General features: G+C 34.4%; 1 long non-coding RNA gene across 1 annotated transcript; it reads right to left on the reverse strand.

The window, feature by feature from the left end:
- Positions 1-843: 843 nt before the first annotated feature.
- Positions 844-2,720, reverse strand: LOC113708967 (uncharacterized). The gene is made up of 2 exons (XR_011820857.1): positions 2,601-2,720; positions 844-1,542 (listed from the first exon to the last, which is right to left on the reverse strand). It is a non-coding gene; the product is annotated as an uncharacterized lncRNA (long non-coding RNA).
- Between the last annotated feature and the right edge of the window lie 3,777 nt (positions 2,721-6,497).

Consider the following 6,497-nt stretch of genomic DNA (forward strand, 5'->3'; position numbering starts at 1 on the left):
AATCATATAGAAAAATGATGAAAGTGTAGTAGAATTCGTGGGAGTTTGTGTAAAAAAAGCTGTAGTTAGTGGATAACTAAACAAATAATTACTTTTTGATTCAAACAACTAACTGTTGATTGTGGAGATTTTTTTGGAATAAATTGGGACAAATTTACCCTTATAATTTAGGGGTATATTAAAAATTTTAAAAAGTGATACGGTGTGTTTACACCACACAATAACGTTCTCCCTTTATAGATTGTATAGATTAAATTAAACTAATCCCAAATTCATTCATTAGATCTAGGACTTTCACTTTTTTAAATTACCAATGACCATTAGTTATGCACATGACTTCAATCAATAAATGTTAAGATGGCCTAAAAAAAAGAAGTTCCAGCAACATGGATATTTTTTTGCATAAATTCAATGCAAAGAAATGTTATCACCTCAACTTTTAATTTTCAACATTTTGCATCATTTCACGTTAACACCTAAAGTTGATGGATAGCCATTCACAATTCCTATCGATTTTGGACCAAAAGGTAAAATTGGGGAAGTTAATTGCACGTTTACTGGACTACAATTGAAAAGAAATTTTATCGAAGTATGTAATTGAATATTTAAGATGATGACAAGTAAAGGCAAAATGCTTTGGTGTTTGATGAATAAATTATTTCAGAAGTTTCTATTTTCTTTGAAAAAGAAAAGGTTAAAAGCAGCTCAATAATTGTTAATTCATTTTACTAGACATGAAATCATTTTATAGGGTGCATTAATTAAAATGGATAAATCAATCTATAAAAGATACTTCTACCTATCACTGAACTGAAAGTTTCAAAAAAGAGGCAAATAGGACCATTCCACAAAATTCAAGAACTTGTGGATTAATACGGGGATGAAGAATTGAAGATCTAGCTGCACAATAGTCCACCGTAACGTAAATGCAACAGGTAAGATCAAGAACAGATACATCATCTTCACACCAAATTCACTAAATTACTACTACCTATACACCCTGTTAGGACCAAGGGCCATGGGGTTAACTGGAATTAATTGATAGGTGAATCACTACCAGGATTAGTTGCTCGACGCACAGCAGTCCAAATCTGAGCAGCGGCAGATGCAAAGCCCTGAAGAAGGGTACCAGAGGCCACCCCAATGGCAAGGCTTTGCGGGTAGCCAGGCTTAGAGTCGACCTTCATGTCAAGTTGAAGAAGGCGGGCATTGATGACGTCCAGCTTTCTAGAGATATCGGAGGAGGGACCTTGTTTATTGCTTTTGCCTTTACCAGCACCAGAAGAAGAGAGCATCAACCTGAAAAGTGCATTCTGGAGATCCTCAATAACTTTGAAGGAGGCTTCTTGGGTGTCCAAGCCTTGAGACTCATAGTGAGATACAAGCTCTCTAGGGCTGGGTAGCTTCCGCTTCACCTGTTTCTTGTTTTGGGATTCAGAGTCCTCATTACTGGGAAATGTGTCCTTCGAGTTGCTGATAGATTGCTGCATTCTCCCTTTAACTTATCTATCCCCTTAATTCAGAACTCCCTCGCTTCACAGCCTGGTGGGCAAAAGCAGGACAAAAGTATATCAGAACAGTTTGAAAGAACTCTCTTCCTGCTACATAGTCACTAATTTGATTTTTATCTTTCCAAGGCATATAAGTATGGCACCATAACAGCACAATCCAAATGGAAAGCATTCCTCTAGTATGCATTCCTCTAGTACTAATAGCCCTAATATAGTTTAAGACTTCTTTAAGAAGTAAAGATTAAGGTACGATTCTGGTACATAACCCAATTGAATTCTGTGACACTTCCCAGTCTCATTAGGCACCAAATTCATACTAGCATATTTATGTTCTGTCCCTCCCTACCTCGAAACAGACTTCAAACGTCTGTAGGAATTTTCCCCCATTTCAGCGCGCACACACCCCCCTCCCCCCTTTTTTTTTCTAGCTCTCGACTTTCCTGAACAAGAACATCACTGCATAGTTTTAACTCCAAAAAAGGAGAAAAGAAGATACTCAACTAGTGACAAAATTCCTAAAATTGAGAAATGATTTGATTAGTAGTCACCGTAAATGCTCATCTCATCTAGTAATGTCACGGGGTTGTACACCGTAGATGGAAGATCATGACCCTATCCCTTTTTCTTATGAATGCTCATCAAAAAACTAACATAGACATTCCCCTGTTCAAGACCAACGATGCAACTATGAACTGACATTTGACTGCATTAAAAGGATATTATTTGTTCCACTCATTTTTCCATCATCACAGTATGAGCATAAGTAGGCAAGTGTGGGATGTCAAACGACTCCTCACTGTCTATTCTCTGTTCACCGACAGCTGGCCCATCACCATTCAACCTCACACGGGCACGCGCTCACAGCAGGGTAATCAAAAAGCCACATACACTTGACGTTCTGGGCTAGGCATTTTAACAAACAGATAGAGGGCATACATATATTTTAACGTACCGAAGTCCCAAATATTTCAGATTTTCGGATTGACAACATAAGCCCTATAGATTTCACCAAGAAAGGACCAAAGATAGAATTCACAAACATTCACGAAGATACATATCCGGAAATACTATTAGTATGTGAAGACTTACAGGTGGCTCCGTTCAACTTTGCTTCCCTCCGTCTCCTTTTTTGAATAGGCGAGCTTTAGGAAAAGGACGAATTGAGGGGTTGAGATTATAGGGATAGGATAATCCACGTTTTCCCATTTTTTTTGTGGCTTCTTTATAAAATAATGCATAAAAATATAGATAGGCAATTTATTTACAATGTGTGCGATTTATCCAAATTTTAATAACTTGTAAAAGTTACCTCATGAAAATTATGTGTTTTATGCTTAATAGCCAAAGAAGTTTAGATTTAGTAGCTAAAGTTGCAATTCTAAAATTTATAGATTTTAGATTTAAATTTTCAGATTTTAGATTTAAATTTTCTTTTTCCCTGTAACAAAAAAAAGTGATTATGGTTATTTACCATTATCCTAGCTAATTAATGCCTCAAAGTTAGGACTGAGTTTAAAAAAGTGGAAAATATTATAAAACTAATAAAATAACAAGACGTGGGGTAAAATAAAATAGACAGAACCCGATAAAAGTAGAGAACTATTCTTTTTTCTATTCAAAACCATCAAGAAAGTTACCGAGAGATGTTCAATCACCTCTCACCTCTATTCTCTATTTATAGAGAACACTTGAATAAAATGAAAAGATTAACCTCTAAATATAAGAGATGTTACAAAATTGATTGTATAGGAAAATCAAACCGTCATGTATACCAATTCTTTTATCTTTGAGGGAATTCAATAGGCATAAGGAAGCTTAATAAACATAGGAGAGTTTAATGGACATTCACTCCCATTTAATTGTTTAATAACACTCCCTCTTAAATGTCTATTATACAAAAAATATGTCTCGTTAAAACTTTGTTAGGAAAAAATCCAGTAAGACAAAAACCTTAGTGAAGGAAAAAGAGTACACTATTCTTGTGTAATAATTTCTCCCCCTGATGCAAACATTATTTGAAATCTTTTAGCCGATGCATTCCAATATTCCTCACCAGTTTCTCAAATGTAGCAGTCGGCAATACTTTGGTAAACAAATATGCTAAATTATTATCTGATCGGATTTGTAACACACCAATCTTATCATTCTTCTGTAAATCATGAGTAAAGAAAAATTTCGGTGAAATGTGTTTCGTCCTATCTTCTTTAATATATTCTCCTTTTAATTGAACTATACAAACTGCATTATTTTCATATAAAATTGTTGGAGGATTTTCCTTCTTGGAGAATAACCCATAACTCTTCTGAATGTAGTGGGTTATTGATATTAGCCAAACGCATTCTCAATTGGCCTCATGAATTGCTATTATTTCAGTATGATTTGATGAAGTGGTAGTTAAAGATTGTTTTGTAGAATGCCAAGAAATGGCTGTACCACCACAACTAAAGAGATAGCCAGTTTGAGATCGTACTTTATGTGGGTCAGATAAATACCCAGCATCAGCATATCCAAGCAACTCAGACTTAGATTTATTTGAATAAAATAAACCAAGATCAGTTATTCCTTGGAGATAGCGAAAAATGTGTTTAATACCATTCCAATGTCATCTTGTAGGCGATGAACTAAATCTTGCTAATAAATTTACAACAAATGATATATCTGACCTTGTACAATTAGCAAGACACATTAGCGCACTAATTGCACTGAGATACGGTATTTCACAACCAAGTATCTCTTCATGTTTCTCTCGTGGCCAAAAAGGATTCTTATTAAGATCTAGTGATCTGACGACCATTAGGGTACTTAATGTATATGCTTTATCCATACAAAATCGCTTTAATACCTTTTAGGTATAAGCAATTTGGTGGATAAAAATTTCACCTTTTAAATGTTCAGTTTGTAAACCAAGACAGAATTTTGTCTTTCCAAAATCTTTGATCTCAAATTCTTTCTTCAAAAATTTGACAGCATTTTGGATTTCTTCAGGAGTTTCAATCAAATTGAGATCATCAACATATATAGCAATTATAACAAAATTCGATCCATTTTTCTTGATAAAAATACATGGACATATTGAGTCGTTGATATAACCTTCTTTAGTTAAGCATTCATTGAGGCGGTTATACCACATACATCCAGATTGCTTGATCCCATACAAAGACCTTTGTAATTTAATAGAATACACATCTCTAAGATTTGATTTACATGCATTAGGCATGTTGAATCCTTCAAGAATTCTCATGTAAATATCATTTTCAAGATTTCTATACAAATAAGCAGTGACAACGTCTATCAGACGCATATCTAGTTTTTCATGCATTGCAAAACTTACGAGATACCTAAATGTAATCGTATCCACTACAAGTGAGTATGTTTCATCATGATCAAATCCAGGTTTTTGTGAAAAATCTTGAGTTACAAGTCTTGCTTTATATCTCACAATTTCATCATTTTCATTCCTTTTTCTCACGAATACCCATTTATAACCAACTGACTTTACACCTTCAGGTGTTTGGATTACAGGTCCAAAAACTTACCTTTTAGCCAGTGAATCTAATTCAGATTGTATAGCATTTTTTCATTTTGGCCAATCATTTCTATGCCGACATTCATCAACCGATCTAGACTCATGATCCTCATCATCTATCATAATATCAAGTGCTACATTATATGCAAAAGTAATATCAACAAATATTTATCTTCGGTTTCAACTTTTTCTTGTAGTAACAAAATTTATTGAATTTTCTAAAATTTAATTCTCTTCGGGAGTTGGCTCTTCAGGAGCGATCTTTTCAGGAGGTTAAATTTTGTCACTAATTATTGATTCATTTGATCCTCTTTTCTTTTTAGGATTTTTATTTTTAAAACCAAGAGGTCTCCCACGCTTCAGGCATGCTTTAGATTCATTAGCACTTGTGATTTGTCCTTCAGGGACATTTATTTAATCGGAGCATTTTCAGCAGGAATATGTGATCTGGTGACTCTTCTGGAGTCACTAAATGCATCCGGCAATTGATTTGCAATATTTTGCAAATGTATGATCTTTTGAACTTCTAGTTCACATTCTTTTGTACGAGAATCCAGGAAATCCAATGAAATTTTTCAATGATTTCTTTTTTTAGGATTTCCTTTTTTGGTTGATCTTTTTCTCCTCCTAATGTCGGAAAATGTGATTCATTAAAATGACAATCTGCAAATCTTGTAGTAAATAAATCACCTACCAATGGTTCAATATACTTAACTATAGAAGGTGATTTATACCCGACATATATTCCCAATCTTCTTTAAGGGCCCTATTTATGACGTTTGGGCGGTGCAATAGGAGCATAAATAGCACAATCAAATATTCGTAAATGAGAAATATTAGACTCAGAACCAAATACTAATTGTAGGGGAGAATAATTATGATAATTAGTCGGCTAATTCTCACAAGTGTTGTTGCATGTAATATAGCATGTCCTCAAGTAAATAAAGAAAGTTTAGACCTCATCAACAATGGTTTAGCAATTAATTGAAATCTTTTAATAAATGACTCGGCTAGACCATTTTTTGTATGAATATAGGCTACATGATGTTCAACAGTTATTCCAATGGACATGCAATACTCGTCAAAAGCATGTGACGAATATTCACCAACATTTTCTAGACGAATTCTTCTAATTGGATAATCAGGAAACTGTACTCGTAATTTAATTATCTGAACAAGTAATCTCGTAAACGCTAGGTTGCGAGTAGATAACAAACATACTTGTGACGATCCAGTTGATGCATTAATTAGCACCATAAAATACCGAAATGGTCCACATGGTGGATCTACAGGTCCACATATATCACCATGAATTCGTTCCAAAAATGTAGGGGATTTAGTCCCAACTTTAACTTGTAATGGTCTAATAATTAATTTTCCTTGGGAGCAAGCAACACAGGAGAATTCATTTGCTTTTAATATCTTTTGATTTTTCAATGAGTGGCCATGCGAATTCTCGG

This window comes from Coffea arabica, chromosome 9c (genome assembly GCF_036785885.1).
Source record: "Coffea arabica cultivar ET-39 chromosome 9c, Coffea Arabica ET-39 HiFi, whole genome shotgun sequence".
Classification (NCBI taxonomy): Eukaryota; Viridiplantae; Streptophyta; class Magnoliopsida; order Gentianales; family Rubiaceae; genus Coffea; species Coffea arabica.